The sequence below is a fragment of the Dermochelys coriacea genome, chromosome 2 (assembly GCF_009764565.3).
Source record: "Dermochelys coriacea isolate rDerCor1 chromosome 2, rDerCor1.pri.v4, whole genome shotgun sequence".
In the NCBI taxonomy this organism is placed as follows: domain Eukaryota; kingdom Metazoa; phylum Chordata; order Testudines; family Dermochelyidae; genus Dermochelys; species Dermochelys coriacea.
The window spans coordinates 108,937,184-108,955,043 of record NC_050069.1 but is presented as its reverse complement, the minus strand read 5'-3'; the positions used below and the strand labels follow the sequence as shown (position 1 = coordinate 108,955,043).

Here is a 17,860-nt window from a genome sequence, read left to right as displayed (position 1 = left end):
GCAATCATTGAGCTGCTGCTATCAAAGGTAGTGACTCTGGGAAATGTGCAGGTTATAGTAGATGGCTTTGCTGCAATGGGATTCCCTAACTCTGGTGGGGTGATAGATGGAATGCATATCCCTATCTTGGGACCGGACCACCAGGGCAGCCAGTACATAAACCGCAAGGGTACTTTTCAATGGTGCTACAAGCACTGGTGGATCACAAGGGATGTTTCACCAACATCAACGTGGGATGGCCAGGAAAGGTTCATGACGCTCGCATCTTCAGGAACTCTGGTCTGTTTAAATGGCTGCAGGAAGGGATTTACTTCCCAGACCAGAAAATTACTGTTGGGGATGTTGAAATGCCTATAGTTATCCTTGGGGACCCAGCCTACCCCTTAATGCCCTGGCTCATGAAGCCGTACATAGGCACCCTGGACAGCAGTCAGGAACTGTTCAACTATAGCCTGAGCAAGTGCAGAATGGTGGTAGAGTGTGCATTTGGATGTTTAAAGGGTCGCTGGTGCAGTTTACTGACTCACTCAGACCTCAGGGAAACCAATATTCCCATTGTTATTGCTGCTTGCTGTGTGCTCCACAATATCTGTGACAGTAAGGGGGAGACTTTTATGGCGAGGTGGGAGGTTGAGGCAAATCGCCTGGCCGCTTAATACGTGCAGCCAGACACCAGGGTGATTAGAAGAGCACATCAGGAAGCGCGGTACATCAGAGAAGCTTTGAAAACCAGTTTCATGACTGGCCAGGGTACCGTGTGACACTTCTGTTTGTTTCTCCTTGATGAAAACCCGCCCCGTTGGTTAACTCTAATTCCCTGTAAGCCACCCGCCCTCCCCCCTTTGATCACAGCTTGCTTGCAAAGGAAATGAAGTCACTATCATTTAAAAACCATGTATTCTTTATTAATTGATTATAAAAATAGGGAGATAACTCACAAGGTAGCCTGGGTGTAGTGTGGGACGAGGGTAGGAGGGAAGGAAAAGGCCACTTCAAAACTTGTTGAATGACAGCCTTCTGTTGATTGGGCTGTTCACTGGGCTGGAGTGATTGGGTGCCCGGAGCCTCTCCTTTCCACTCTTCCCCCCCTTCCCGTTCTTGGGCGTCTGGATGAGGAGGCTATGGAACTTGGGGAGGAGGCAGGGCAGTTAAATGGGCTGCTGCGGCAGTCTGGAATCCTGCTGCCATTCCTGAACCTCCACCAGACGCTGGAGCATGTCCATTTGATCCCGCAGTAGCGCCAGCATTGCATCTTGCCTCCTCTGAATTTCCTGCCACCACCTCTCATCTTGATTGTCCCTCCTGTCCTCACGTTCATTGGCCGCTTTCCTGTCCTGCGCTACTGTGTCCCTCCACACATTCTGGTGAGCTCTGTCAGTGCCGGATGACTGCACGAGCTCAGAGAACATTTAATCGCGTGTGTGTTTTTTTCGCCGCCTTATCTGAGATAGCCTTTGGGATGGAGGAGGGAGGCTTGAAACATTTGCAGCTGCGGGAGGAAAAAAAGGGAGTGAAGCATTTAAAAAGATACATTTTACGGAACAATGGCTATACTCTTTCATGGTGAACAACACTATTCATATTACATAGCTCATGTGATTTTGGTACAAGGTCGCATTTTGCATCTTATATTGAGTGCCTGCAGCTTTGGTGTTAGAGATCACACACACAGTGCTGGGCAACAGAATTCGGCTTGCAGGTGGCCATGGTAAGCCATAATCTTTCGGCTTCTGCAACCTTCATAACAGCAGCGCTCTCCTTTCCCATACCAAGCAAAGCCCGTTGAGTTGGCCATTTAGTGCTGTAGTTTTCGTGTTAATGTGCAGCAGCAGAAACCAAAGTAACCCCCACCCCCATCCAATTATCTGGGATGATTGCTTTACCCCTCCCCCCACCATGTTGCTGGTATCAGGGAAGATCCCTGCTAGCCAAAAGCGAACAGCTCAGCGCCAATGGCCCTCTCCCCCTCTCCCCCACCACTTGGCTAGCTGCGGGGAGGATTTCTTTTCAGCCACAGGCAAACAGCCCTCTAGGAATGGCCACCTCTGAATGTCCCCTTAATTAAATTCCTGTATTTCAACCAGGTTACCATGAACGATATCACTCTCCTGAGGATAACCCAGAGAGATAAAGAACGGATGTTGGGCTTGAATGCCAGCAAACACCAGAACCATCCGCTGCCAGGCTTTGTCATGCAATGATACCAGATTACTTGCTACTAGCATGGCGTGGTAAAGTATCCTACCATGGAGGACAGAATAAGGCTGCTCTCCCCAGAAACCTTCTGCAAAGGCTTTTAGAGTACCTCCAGGAGAGCTTCATGGAGATGTTCTTGGAGGATTTCCGCTCCATCCCCAGACACATTAACAGACTTTTCCAGTAGCTGTACTGGCCATGAATGCATCCCAAGTCCTCAGGGCTACTTAATCATTAAAAAAAACACTTGCTTTTATAACATGTATTATATTTTAAAAGGTACACTCACCAGAGGTCCCATCTCCGGCTTCATTGGGTTGGGAGGATATGTCAGTCAGGGTGATAAAAGATCCTGGCTGTCGGGGAGAATGGTGTGCTGTGTGCTCTCCTCAAGCTCGTCCTCCTCCTCCTCATACTCCCCATCCACAAAATCCTCAGGCATAGCGGAGAGTACCCCATCATCGGAGTCCACGGACGGGGTGGAGTAGTGGTGATGTTCCCCCCTAGAATTGCATGCAGCTCAGCATAGAAGCAGTATGTCTGGGGCTCTGTCCTGGAGTGTCCGTTTGATTCTTTGGTTTTCTGGTTTGCTTGTCTGAGCTCCTTAAGTTTCACACGGCACTGTGTTGTATCCCTGCTGTAGCCTCTGTCTCTTATGGCCTCGGAGATTTTTTGAAATGTTTTGGCATTTCGTCTTTTGGAACGTAGTTCTGATAGCATGGATTCCTCTCCCCATACAGCGATCAGATCCAGTACCTCCTGTTCAGTCCATGCTGGAGCTCCTTTTCGATTCTAGGACTGCATGGTCATCTGTGCTGATGAGCTCGCCTGGCCAAACAGGAAATGAAATTCAAAAGTTCCCAGGGCTTTTCCTGTACACCTGGCCAGTGCATCTGAGTTCAGGGTGCTGTCCAGAGTGGTCACAATGGTGTACTGTGGGATAGCTCCTGGAGGCCAAATACTGTCGAATTGCATCCACACTAACTCTAATTCAAAACGGCGATGTCGATTTCAGAGCTAACCCCCTGGTCGGGAAGGAGTACAGAAATAGGTTTTAAGAGCCCTTTATATTGAAAAAAATGGCTTCGTTGTGTGGACAGGTGCAGGGTTATTTCGATTTAACGTTGCTAAATTCGACATAAACTCATAGTGTAGACGAGGCCATAGCGTGTTTCAGGACATTTTTCACTTTGTAGAATACAATTTGTAATTCTAAAACAGATATCAAGTGGTTATTTAATTTGTAACCACATACAGTGTGAATTCACCAGGCAACTAAAGGCAGTTGTTCTCACCATGAACTCCGAATTATTGTGCACACAGATCTTCAGTCTCCATGGGGCATCTCCTTCCCAATGATTTCTTCTGGTTTGTAAAATATGTACTGGAATCTGTAAACTTGTTTGTATAAGGAATTCATAGTTCACACTATGATTTTTATGGCATCTCCGTAACATCTAGAACTATTGTGTTCAGAAACATTTTGTGATACAGGTACTACAAGCAACAAGGCAACCAAGGAAAAACTGATATTTATAGCAGATCTTAAATCTGGTGCTTTTATACTAAATTCTTAAAGTGTGGGACCACCACTGAATGGCTGTACTGTAATTCAAGACTTATGGCCCAATTCCATCCAATGGTTCAAGTCCCTTTGACTTCAGACAATCATGTCCATGTAACTGAAAGCAGAATTTTGGCCCTAGAGTCAAAATAAAAGCTGTATGTGAAGTAGGTGCAAATTCTGATGGACGTCAAATGTAGTGGTGATGCTACTGGTGGCATAAGTTTATATATTTGGATGTGGTTTGATCAAAAATGAGCACAGAGGCTAAGTAGTATAACTAGCACCAATTTAATATTCAGCTTTTGTGCACAATAAATGAAATTTACTCTGAGGAAATAAAAAGGGAAACATAGTAGTGTGAAAAATAAAGCAACATTATCTTCTATCCTCATGTAAATTGCATTTCCAGACACATGCACACTCTCGCTTTCCCAACTCCTCTGTTTATAAATTAAACTCATTTTGCACACCCACTGTATATCAAATTAGTGCCAGTCACAGTACTTCAACACCAGCTTAGACCCAATATGTATTTTACACCAACATTTATCTTACTGCTGAATTTGCAACTCAGAGGAATTTGGCTCCAGCTCTTACATAGTGATTGGTTACAGAAAACAACTCAGAGTAAGTCTGAGTAATAATGGCAGTTTGAACTCTAAGAAGCTTCTATCAATGTGGAGTGATATTTTTCATCAAGGGTGGAAGCTGCTTTCTTGGCTACATTTACATCATTCATGGTGCCGTATCCTTCCCCAGTGAAACTCTAAATCACTTCTGTCCTCCAGCACCATAAGTGAGGTCTCACTTCACACTCAGACAATTTTCCCATGCATCAGTCCCACAGCACTTAAGAATCATAGACTCAGGTCTTTAAGGTGCTCAGATGCAGCAATAGAAACATTTAAATCTTTTCAAGTATGTGGTTATTAGAGCTGAGTAAATACTGAAGGAAAAAAAGTAATAATCATTTGAGTTTTTAAACACATTTATTTTATCTTTATCCCAGACCCCTTTTGTGTTTGCTGTCCACAAATGTTCTACGGATTGAGTTTACTGGCGGGAAGGAAGTGTTTGTGGAACAATAAATTTTAAGGAAATACTGCAGAATATTCATGGTAGATGAATTTCAGTATCATAATAGCAAATATTCACGTTGGAAACCTAATTCTAAGTATTACAATCAATCAGGGAATAAAAATATCCCATGTGACCTATCCTTTCAGTCAAAACAGATCAGATTTTGAATAATTGCAACACACTGTTCACAACTGAGCTGCAGACCAAGAATTATTGGGAAAATTATTTAGAAAGTAATTTTGAATAACATAAATTCAAGTAAATTGTGATCTGTTACTGGATAAATCTCAGAAAGAGAGAAGATTCACTGAATAGTAATTATGTATTATTTGCCTATCCCTATTGATAATCGTCTCCCATTCTTTTCCCGTTCTGAAAGTGTGGAGATTTTATTGACCATAAATTATACAGTATCAGTAACATATTCTAGAAAAATTCAAGTTTTTTGTGTATTCTGGCAGCACGGAGCTCAGGCACAGCTACTGAATCATTACAGATAGGAGTGCCCTCAGCTTTTCTCTGGAGAGATGGACAACCAAAGCAATATCTTCCAGATGAGACCCTGGTCACTAAACATCCCATGGCATTTTATGCAAAGGATAGGTACCCTAATATTGTGGCCAACATCCTGCCTGACTCCCTACTAGAGCCTGTGTAGCACTCAGGTTTTGTTCACTTGTGGCTGAACAAGTATGTGTTTTGGTTTCAATCCACAGAGTTCACCCACCTTAGTTTCACTTTGAGGTTTCAAGTTCAGTGACAAACCCCAAGTTTTGCCTAGCTTTTGGGTTGAAACCTCAAGCATAACCATAAATCTCTCTCCAAAGCTTGTATGGAGGGAGACAGTTCATTGAAAACACCTTAGATTCACTAAAAAAGAAAAGGAGGACTTGTGGCACCTTAGAGACTGACAAATTTAAATTTGTTAGTCTCTAAGGTGCCACAAGGCCTCCTTTTCTTTTTGCGGATACCGACTAACATGGCTGCTACTCTGAAACCTTAGATTCACTGAGATTTGTGACCCATTGAAGGCAATCTGGGCTGAATTTTCAGTGAACCCTTCCTCACAGGCTAAAGGGGGGCTTTAGAAACCTTGGCCAAGTTTTGGATTTGTAGTAAAACTAGTAACCAGAAAGTTCATCTGATATGCACATGTCCATTAGTGATATTCCAATTCCTGGGGAATTTAGAATTTCTCTCTAATTTCAGTAGGATGTTTATTCCTCACTTCCTGCCATAGACAGTGTTGCTGTGAGGTGTTAAATAGGAGTTACCTTCCACCCCAATGTAACAGCATTCCATTGGTGGATGAAATAACTCCTGTATTTACTGCATATACCACTTGTAGTTCATAAAGAGTATAAATCATTTCATGCCGAAACATGCTTTACAAATGTAAGCCATGTTCCCATAGTGAGATTTAAAAGAAATCAACATTTCAAAAATGTCCTACCTAGATTTTACATGGCATACTGCGCAGATATTGACTTACATGAGCAGAATGATGTACGTACAATAGTGATGAAAAGACACAGAAAATCCAGTTCTTTTGTACATGTTAATTTGTACATGTTAATTTTAATACCTTTAACCCAAGTCAATATATGAAATCACATTTCATATGGTAGTCCTAGTCAAATGTGATTGTTCAGATTTAAAGGGGGAAACCACTTTAGTGCAAATAAGGCATCAACGTCTGGCTGTACCTTTGGGGTGACTTCCTGAAGCAGTCAGAAAAAGCAGAACTTTGCAGTGGTTAAGCAATAGGGTTGTCATGTTTAAGGCTTATCAATAGTGGAAATAACAAAACAAAACATAAAGAAGTAGGGTCAACAGCTCTGCACTAATTTAATGTTTTGTTTATTACATTGGCCTGCTTATAGAATAGCTTTCTGGGCTCAGTTGCTTTTTCTGTCATAGGGACTGAAACAAAGGTGGTGGTGTTTCACACTTGATTTGTACAGCATTTATAAATACTCAATGTGATGTTGCAATTTCTTATTGCAGTACTTCATTTGTGACTTACACAGAGATCACCATTATTGTTTCACTACCAGTTCACTTCTATTTTTTTCTATTTATTTGTTAGGGAAGTGTCACATATCAGTGTCACAAAAGGCTGAGTTTTTAAAACCCTCTGGTCTGCATTTTGCTTTTGCTTACACTCTTATAAATCAAGAATAATTCCACTGAAGTCAAGGGAAGTTACAACTGTAAAATCATGGTGAGATGAGAATCAGGTCTTCGATTATTAAAATCCTGCAGTTAGCCCACAGATCTAAAAGACGTACATTAGCACACTGGCTTAATAAACTGATCTATTTTGAACATGGTTGGCCATATAAAGGAGACCATCAAGACCCACATCCTGACCCGCAGCTGAGGACTACTCAAGACACCTCAGGATACTGTGGGTACTTTTCACTCTCTTTACAAAGGTACTTTTCACTCTCTTGAACTTGGAGCCATCTAGATGTTGGTCCAGTCTTTGACACAAATTAAAGCAACCTAAAGGGGTCTGAATTGACCCCTCTTCAGAGATAATCCTCCTGTGGTCAGGTACACCAACTTTTCATTGCTAGAGTGGTGCAAAACTGCCCTAACACAGAGCAGGATCTGGTATCAAATATTTGGGGACAACTCATCATATGTTGGCACCTTAAATTGCATCTGGAGATTATTATTATTTTATTTATTTATTTACATTATGGTAGCATCCAAAATGTGTTAAGTGCTTTCCAGGTATTGTACAATCTAAAAGTCTGCATTTGAGCACAAAAGCTAATATGCCACCCAGAAGTGACTATTTGCCCCCTAAATTACCTGTGTTGTGTACACAGCTGCCTGTTTGATTGCTCAGTGCTTGGATGGACTAATGTTGCTGGGTGCAACTTAGGTGCTGGGCTTGAACAGAGAAATAGTGATTTTTCAGACAGATAGTTCCAGAACCTGAATCTGAGTTCAGGAGTTAACATATTATAGATAAAATCATAGTATCCAACAATAACCTGAGACTGAAATACTGAAATCAAGGGTCTCTGTGGGGCTATGGTTGCTCCTGTTTCTCCATAGCAAGGTTTGGAAATGCAAATGACAGGTCCTCCTGGCTGCATCTGCAGATATTGCTGGGCACAATTTCTGAGGCCCATTTAAATGTATCCCATGGTGTTCATGAAAGACATTTGATTAGCAGCCTAAAGAGATTGAAGTCCTCCAAACAGATTCAGTCCAGGCAACAGTAGTGAAATCTTTCCCACACTGTGCCCCATCAATGTGTCTCAACTCTGTCTTGCAGTGACAAGCTTTAGTGTAAAAAGAAAAGAAGTACTTGTGGCACCTTAGAGACTAACAAATTTATTAGAGCATAAGCTTTCGTGAGCTACAGCTCACTTCATCGGATGCATTTGGTGGAAAAAACAGAGGAGAGATTTATATACACACACACAGAAAACATGAAACAATGGGTTTATCATACACACTGTAAGGAGAGTGATCACTTAAGATAAGCCATCACCAGCAGCAGGGGGGGAAAGGAGGAAAACCTTTCATGGTGACAAGCAAGGTAGGCTAATTCCAGCAGTTAACAAGAATATCAGAGGAACAGTGGGGGTGGGGTGGGGGGGGAGAAATACCATGGGGAAATAGTTTTACTTTGTGTAATGACTCATCCATTCCCAGTCTCTATTCAAGCCTAAGTTAATTGTATCCAGTTTGCAAATTAATTCCAATTCAGCAGTCTCTCGTTGGAGTCTGTTTTTGAAGCTTTTTTGTTGAAGGATAGCCACTCTTAGGTCTGTGATCGAGTGACTAGAGAGATTGAAGTGTTCTCCAACTGGTTTTTGAATGTTATAATTCTTGACGTCTGATTTGTGTCCATTCATTCTTTTATGTAGAGACTGTCCAGTTTGGCCAATGTACATGGCAGAGGGGCATTGCTGGCACATGATGGAATATATCACATTGGTAGATGCGCAGGTGAACGAGCCTCTGATAGTGTGGCTGATGTGATTAGGCCCTATGATGGTATCCCCTGAATAGATATGTGGACAGAGTTGGCAATGGGCTTTGTTGCAAGGATAGGTTCCTGGGTTAGTGGTTCTGTTGTGTGGTGTGTGGTTGCTGGTGAGTATTTGCTTCAGATTGGGGGTTTGTCTGTAAGCAAGGACTGGCCTGTCTCCCAAGATCTGTCATTAGCCATCACCTTCAGCCCCCAACTAAAACCTCTCCAACGCATCATCAAGGATCTACAACCTATCCTGAAGGACGACCCATCACTTTCACAGATCTTGGGAGACAGACCAGTCCTTGCTTACAGACAGCCCCCCAGTCTGAAGCAAATACTCACCAGCAACCACACACCACACAACAGAACCACTAACCCAGGAACCTATCCTTGCAACAAAGCCCGTTGCCAACTCTGTCCACATATCTATTCAGGGGATACCATCATAGGGCCTAATCACATCAGCCACACTATTAGAGGCTCGTTCACCTGCGCATCTACCAATGTGATATATGCCATCATGTGCCAGCAATGCCCCTCTGCCATGTACATTGGCCAAACTGGACAGTCTCTACGTAAAAGAATGAATGGACACAAATCAGACGTCAAGAATTATAACATTCAAAAACCAGTTGGAGAACACTTCAATCTCTCTGGTCACTCGATCACAGACCTAAGAGTGGCTATACTTCAACAAAAAAGCTTCAATAACAGACTCTAACGAGAGACTGCTGAATTGGAATTAATTTGCAAACTGAATACAATTAACTTAGGCTTGAATAGAGACTGGGAATGGATGAGTCATTACACAAGGTAAAACTATTTCCCCATGGTATTTCTCCCTCCCACCCCACCCCCCACTGTTCCTCTGATATTCTTGTTAACTGCTGGAATTAGCCTACCTTGCTTGTCACCATGAAAGGTTTTCCTCTCCCCCCCCCCCCCCCCGCTGCTGGTGATGGCTCATCTTAAGTGATCACTCTCCTTACAGTGTGTATGATAAACCCATTGTTTCATGTTCTCTGTGTGTGTGTATATAAATCTCTCCTCTGTTTTTTCCACCAAATGCATCCGATGAAGTGAGCTGTAGCTCACGAAAGCTTATGCTCTAATAAATTTGTTAGTCTCTAAGGTGCCACAAGTACTCCTTTTCTTTTTGCGAATACAGACTAACACGGCTGCTACTCTGAAACCAAGCTTTAGTGTGAGTGCATAATTCAGGTTTTGTGCTCATTCAGTCCTTGATGTTTCTACTGAGATGGCCACTTTTGGCCATTTTAGTGTTGTGGGCTAGGATCTGAAGTGAAAGCTCTGGACCGTTTTACATAGCCATTGAGACAGCCATTAGATGGTGACAACTTTCAGACACTACTGACCTGAGCTGGATTCAGTTAGGTGACCAACAGGAGAAAAGTTCCACGTTCCATTACCAGTCGTTGAAGGATTCACCCCACCTCCTCAGTGATAACATGTGTGAGTGTGTAATATATAAAATATATATAAAATACACTGTAGTTATGCATGGCCAGAACAGAGAAATGACCTAGTGGATAAAACAGGAAAAGGTCATCATCTCACAGAAACAAGGATTATGTATTAGAAACAAATAATAAAGGAAGATGAGCCCAAAAGGAACTGCTAACCTTTCTGTCTGACCGTTGGATGAGTTCCAGGAGTACTTTTGCTAGGATAATGAGGATGAGACTTCTGCTGTCCACCCAAGACAGCTACTTTAATCTTGTTTGCCAAAATTTTGTAGGGACTTTGAATATATCTCTTCCTGGTGCACATACCATCCCCTGCCACTACTAGTCAATAATGCTTCACACTTATCTTGTGAAAAGCTTGTTTTGAAGTCTTCATCATCCAGATTAAGCCAACACTGCAACTGGAAAACAAGTGGCTAATTTTAATTATGCACTAGCCACAGCCTGAGTTTGTGTGCTGATCCCGATGAACACAGCGATGAAAAAACGATCTAAGTGTAACTGGTCGTGTCATGTATAAAAATGCCTTTTGATAGTTATATAATGTTCCTATGATGTTTGTGAATAAAACTGTAGTCCGCAGAGTTCTCTGCACAGACTTACTTTGCATTTAGGTAATGTTGTATGTGGATCTTGGCTTCTCATAGGTGCAGCCCTTTCAAAAAACCCTTTCTGTTAAGAACCAATGAAAATGAATACTAACTGCTGTGTGCAAATTCTTGTAATCTGCCATTGCATGAGCAGTTAGGAAGGTAGAAAACAACACAAAAGAGCACTCTTTCGTGCTTTTACTCCCCCTTCCTGCCCAAATGCTATACATATATCTTTTTTTGGGGGAATTCTGTGCTTGAGCGCTGTGATATAAACTTCACAGCTTGCAGTGAGATCTCGTGGAAAACAGCTGTCTGTGTTCAAGGCAGCTATCCTTTTACATTTTCCTGACATCGTTTACAGTTTCAGTATAAAGAGCCAGGGAATATGGCATTGCAAAGTGATGCCCTGCTTTTGCAAACAAAGGTGATGGAGGACTCTGTGCCACCTGCTCTGTCATTTTCACAAACTATAGAGTAAAACAAGCTTCAAACTGCTAACTCTGTTTGTTGGATGATAACCTTATGCCAGCAGTGATTCCATCAATCATCCAGGTCAGTTTCCCCCGCCCCCAGCTAACCACTCCCTCAGTACTATGGTCCTATAGGCATGATGGTAAAGCAAGGAAGAATGTTAACCTCTTGGAAACCTGACAGCAAACAGCATTGTGAGGTTCCAGGGCCTTAGACTGACATTGCAAGGGTTGCTGACATGCTAGTAAGTTAAACACTGTGGCAGAGCACCTCTGCAGGAACAAGCTGGCTAGAGAGATCACCTGTTTTCTCAATGCTGAGAAATCTAATCCTCAGCTTCGATCTAAAACTCTCATCACAGCAATATGAGAAAAAAATAATGCCACTGTTTACAAACACAATATGCCCCACTGCAAACAAAGAGCCCTGTCATGTTCAATAAAGCAGGAGAAACCTTTGATTGTTTTTCCTGACTATTTGTGGGACAGGTTGTTTAGTAAAATCACCAATTATGAGAATGACGAATGCAATCTCTGTTTCCATGTTGCACTGGGACAGGCTTCCCCACCGTAGTAAATCTAGACTGTGGTGCTAACTGGGGAAAGGAGCAGTCTTGGCAAACATCTTATTAGTCTAAAATAAATTATTCAGAATGCAGGTTCGGATACAGATTGCAGGGAATATAATGGAATTGGTTTTCTGAGCTTGTTTAGGCTGTAAAGACATGGAGTATGCTTTTCAGGAATTCACTTAAGTGGAATCAGCTTTGTGTAATGCAGCCTAGAAGTAATATTGCTGCCATCCAGCTAGTGTCTGTGGAACAGCATCCTCTTAGCACTTGAAGTATCAGTAGTTTATATAGCGATAGATATTTAATTTTTTTTGTTATTATTAAAAAAGGAAATTCTAGCCGCTAGAGAGGGGCATGCCCTGTTCAGCATATTTTTGTTGTTGTTGTTCACTGAAATAGTTGACCACATCAGCATCCAATTCGGGTGTATCATGTGGTTTCTCATGTGATGCTGGACTCCCTGCGCTTTGGAGAGTGAGCCTTTGTGACTCGGCACTCCTGGACAGTAACATTGAGCAACACAAGAGACTTTGGGGGGTTTGTGGAAAAGAGCCCCCGTAAAAGCCCAGAAATAAAGTTGAATCAGTTTATTATTATATTTATAATTGTTTTATTAATTCTTAACTCTTTGGCTTTTATTTTTCATTTTGGGTCTTCCCGTTCCTCCGTTCCTGCAGGCTTCGAGCTGCGCTGTTTGGAAGAAGCATCGTCGTCTTTTCTCACAGCTACGACACGGCACCGCTCTCAGCATTTCCTGCTTTTTCCCCCCATTTACCTGGGCGGCTTCTGCTGTTTCTGTTGCTGCTGCTGGGGCTGCTGCAGTTTGGCTGCCTGTGCTTCACCCTGGCATGTCTGAGTCAGGAATCACTCGTCTGCACATTGCTAAGGAACAGCAGCGATGGAACTCTGGCCTCATTTTTTTTTCTGTTGGTGCTGGAAGAGATGGGTTGTGATGTGGGGGATGGGGTGTTTTGGGGTTTTTTTTGGAAGGGTGGGGACATTAATCCAAAGTGAGGTGGGAGAAAGTTTAAAGAAATATTATGCAAAATAATCCAGCACACGACAAGGGCATCAGCAGCACGAATCCAGCCTCTGCTGCTCGAAAGGATTAACATGGGAAAAGCCACAGTGATGCAGTAATGTTTCACCTCAGCACTGTGCTGGAGATGGATAAATAAGGTATCTGATATGTCCGCCTGTAAAGGCAAAGCTGTGGGAGGAAGAGAGCGAGAGAGCAAATGAAAAGGAAGAAGAAACACTGTATTTTGTTTGTCTGATTCTGTGCATTCTTATTCTAGAGATGGTTGCATAATTTACCAAACAATGTATGGACGGAGGGACTGTAAATTGTAGTCTGAACACTCCTGACGCTGTCAGGGAGGGAACTGATGGGCTAGGTGACTGCACTGACATCCCCAGGGAAAACGGCCATCATGCAGTATATATTTATATATGTATGTGTACCTCTTGTGTGTCCATGTGTAGACATGAAAAAAGGCATTTCTGACCAATTTACACAGGAAGTTTGTGAGTTTGCTAGATCAGATTTGATTGCAGCTTATATTTTCAGCTATAGCTCTACACCCATTTCCTGAATCAGAAGGTGCTTTGTGAAAACAGACGTATGCAGAATTCTTTTAAGAAATGTGAAAGCAGCCCCTTTTGATTTTACACCTTGAAGCACTGAATCTTCTGTACTGTGCTGAGAGGAACTGTGTGGGTTTTGTTTTCTTCATCTTAAAATCTTTATAAACACAGCTGTATTTAGTATGGTGAAAAATTCTATACTGTAAATAGAAATGTGATCAATCTAATCAAAATAAATGTATCCCAGATGACTGCTAGACCAGCTGGCTACCACAGTCTTCAGATGGCTAAATGCTCAACTGAGATGGATTCAGCATTATATTTACTACTTTTTTTAAATTTCAAAATCAGCCTATAATTAAAAAAAGATTCTTGGTCCGGTTAAAAGAGGCAATGCTCACAACTGGCATGCATCATTCTGAAAGGGACACTGATATTTTTCATTTTTGGACATGCCTTTGGAAGATTGTGTTTTTAGAACAGATGGACTTATCATAATACAGACATAGTTAGTATGGTGAAAACTAGTAGACAGATCAGGTTGGCCATATCCATGTCATGTGCAAAATGAAGTTAAGGGAAATAAATGCTCCACTCAACTAGTGGGGACTTGGTATGATTTTTAGCCACCACCTACTGTGAGAGTTTTGGGTTTTTTTAAACACAAAACCCATAAAGTCATCTTAAAATTTGTATGAGGGGATTTCCCAATAGGTCATGGTGAGCTATCCTGCAAGACGCCTGTCTGGGCCTTCAACTATTTGTTACCAGGTCTACAAAGGCAGCCCTGTGTGTTGGATTATATTTAGCCAGCTGTTGGATAACATTCCTGTGTTGTGGGTGGAGGAATCTTATTACTTCCAAACTATAGTTATCTGTTTAAAGGAAAAATAGTTTTGGAAAATACATTGAGCTCAGCTGAGGAGTTGCACCTCTCATGTACGTTTCTCAAATACTGTTTTTCCAACCCAGCCACTTTAAAACAAAACAGGGAGGAGGAAGAGAGACTTTAACTCATAGCTTCAAAGCTGCAGAGACAAGCAAAATGTCAGCAGCTTGTAATTAGCTGCTCAGGGTTACATCAGTGACTGTATCTCTCCAAGAATAACTGTGATGTGTGCCACAAAGTAAGGAAGATAGTCATAACCTAGTTATCAAGCCAGGTTCAAACAAGAGCAAATGGATTAATGAATCTGCTGTGTTCATAAATCAAATACGGATGGATTACGTATATAAGACTTACTGAATTCTGCATAATTGAAGGCTGAATTAGGAACTTGTCAGAGGGCATGTGTTCACTAAGTAAAAGTGTGAATCCTTTAAAAAAATGCAGATGAACTATCCCTGAAAATGTCTTTAAGGACTCCATCTAGTACAAGCAGCTGTGTGACACTGAAGCATGCTACAACGGAAAAAATTAAGAGATGCACGGAGGTGCTTAAAAGAAAGGGAGGAAAAATACATAAAGAAAGCATGCTGAAATTCTGTTTTGGCATTACAGATTTGATATTAAAATACCACCCCAGAGAAGATTTATTGTGGTCTGATGTGGTTTACATTGACTCCTCTGTTTAAGAGTGCAAAAAAAGAAAAAAGATTTTGTGAGGCTCAGTACAACATCTTGGAGCCAAGCAGAAAACCATCAATACTGCAGAGTACCAGGACTGCTTGTTTTTAAAGGGACAAGATCAAGCCATGCTAGGATCTTTCTGTACTCTGCAATTATTCTAGATCTATGCTGGCAATTCAGCAACATTTAAACAGTGAGATTGTGGGGGGTACTTAATCTGCTCTGATTGGCCCTTTTCCACATTGTTGCTGTAAAATGTTTACATGGCTTTTATCCATACACCTTACAACGTTCAATTTGCATTTCTGTTTGTGTTCATGCTGCACAATTGTTACAAGCCTGGTTTGTTTCCATATTCCCAGCTGAAGTCAGTTTCAGTTGAGCTATGTTTATTCACTCCTTAATACACCAAGATAGATAGTTTGTATTATGCAAACACAGATTTTTTTTTTACTGTGAACACAAATTTGTAGGAGGAGATGACTGTATATTAAACCAATAGCTCTTTGAAATGCATGTAATATAATTTAAATATACTTAATTTAATTAATAGAAGGTTACAAAAGCTAGCATTGTCTGAGCTTGTTTAATTTACATCTTAGACTTAGTCAATGAGCATAACCTGCCTGATCGGAATAGTGTATTCTGTGCACCCAACGGGGTGGAAGACATTATTTTGTTTGTGTTAGTTCAAACAGCTGGTCATTAATGCAGGACCCATCTCCAGAGTGAAGTGTTAGTGGACATGAATGGCTCCCTGATTAATGCTGCCCCTCGAAGGCTCCTTCATCCAGCAGCGATGCTTGCATCAGAATAATGCAGCATGATTTGATTGCGCTCTAGCAGGGTAGTATGTCATTGTGTCACCAGGCAATTGAGGTTATTATGGAGCAGGGCAGACAGACGGGACAGTGGGGTTACTAGACCGTGGCATTTTTAGAAATACAGGCCTGACCTACTTAGAGTTATTCTTGCTGGCTGGCAGCTTCATGGTGCATGGAGTGTCCTGATAGGCCGAGACTGTTGCTAGGGGGAATTAGCATGAATTTTTCCACATACAGACTCGGTGATTGAATGATAAAAGCTGACTGGAATTAAAGAGATTCGGTTCAGTATTATGCAGATTTATCTCCCTCATTTTTCTCTCTCAAATGCAGAAAAAGGAGCAAAGACAGTTTCTTGCCATTTATTCTTTGACCTATTTTTTGCAGAGGAAGGCAAAAGAGTTATGAAATGTTGACGATCATTTACTGTTTTAATCTTTAAAATGATGCTGCAAAGGGTAAGATATTTAAGTTCATAAACTGCTTGGAACAGGTAACAGATTAGGGGTTTTATTCTCTCTTTCTCTCCTGTGCACTGCACTATTTTGAGGCATGCATCTTTCATGTACTGTATATTTGAACTCTGTCCCCTTTAGAAGAGAACAAAACACGTATATAAATTTTGTTCTATCCAAACAACTGGCTTGTTTAAAAGAAGCTATGTAGGATTCCCAGTTTGGAAAGGGAAATATATACCAGCTTTTATTGCATAACATTATTCTTGACTCTTTTTAGCTATTCTTACTCACAAAATTAGTCTGTTTATGTTCTTAGATGAAATTCTTCTCCCCAGTCTCTGTCTCCCATATGCACAGACACACACAGGATTTTTACAGAGGACAGTGTTGTGTGTAGTGTTTATCTGGAAAACTATTTGCATACTGAAGACATATCTGTGCTGCATGTACAGTAGATAGTTATAGCTGGCCTGTGATCAGTTTGATAAGATAACCTCTTCTGGATTTCCAAATAGCTTTCTGTGTTCAGTTTGGAACTGGACTTCCTCAATAGCTCTTTTTTTATACCCATCCCCTTAAATCAGTGCAGTTTAGTTTGTTTTTAACAGAATTCTAACCTCCCTTCAGGAGGCAAATAAAAACAGTCAATCAAGACTTCCTTGATGTAATTGTGAATATTTTCTTTGTTATCATTCAGTATAGAAGATCTGTATTTATATCACAATTCTCCTCTGTTATCCTTCTCCATTCACAGAAGTTAAAATTTTGTGCTTGCAATTTTAAATTAATTTTCATGAACACATGTTATGATGTCACAAGCAAAGAATTATAGCTTCTTGAAATAGAGGGAAGAGATGGAATGTGGGAAAGAGACAAAAATATTTATTGGTAAATTAAGAATGTGACTGTATGATGAAAGGCAAGTTGATTTGTGTTTGAAACTTTTCATTTAAAATTTCTTTTAAATGCTTTTTAGAGTGATGTAAACCATGTTCACAATTGTCCAGACACCCAGAATTCCCAGTGAATTCAAAGTTTTCTGGCCCCTCTACCTCACCCCCACAGATTCTTGGACATGTATGAAGATGAAGCAATTGAAAACTGAGACATATATTCTTATGTCTTAGTGGTCCCCCACCCCTCCCAAAAAAGCCATTAAGTCTTCTAATCATGACTCACATGCTCTAATAAATTTGTTAGTCTCTAAGGTGCCACAAGTACTCCTTTTCTTTTTGCGAATATAGACTAACACGGCTGCTACTCTGAAATACAGATTTAAATTTCTGCCATCTCTTCTCCACCTTTGACTCTCTCCTTAAACACAGACCATCTCCTTACCTCTTCATAGAATGATAGAATCATAGAATCATAGAATATCAGGGTTGGAAGGGACCCCAGAAGGTCATCTAGTCCAACCCCCTGCTCAAAGCAGGACCAAGTCCCAGTTAAATCA

General features: G+C 41.3%; 1 long non-coding RNA gene across 2 annotated transcripts in view; it reads left to right on the top strand.

Annotated features, from left to right (window-relative positions):
* LOC119852110 overlaps nt 1–17,061 on the top strand; it is a 326,795-nt gene extending 309,734 nt beyond the window's left edge. For both annotated transcript variants that reach the window (XR_006278978.1, XR_006278975.1), the window contains one exon: nt 12,646–17,061. This is a non-coding gene — a long non-coding RNA (uncharacterized LOC119852110). The remainder of the gene's footprint in view (nt 1–12,645) is intronic.
* Nucleotides 17,062–17,860: the final 799 nt, after the last annotated feature.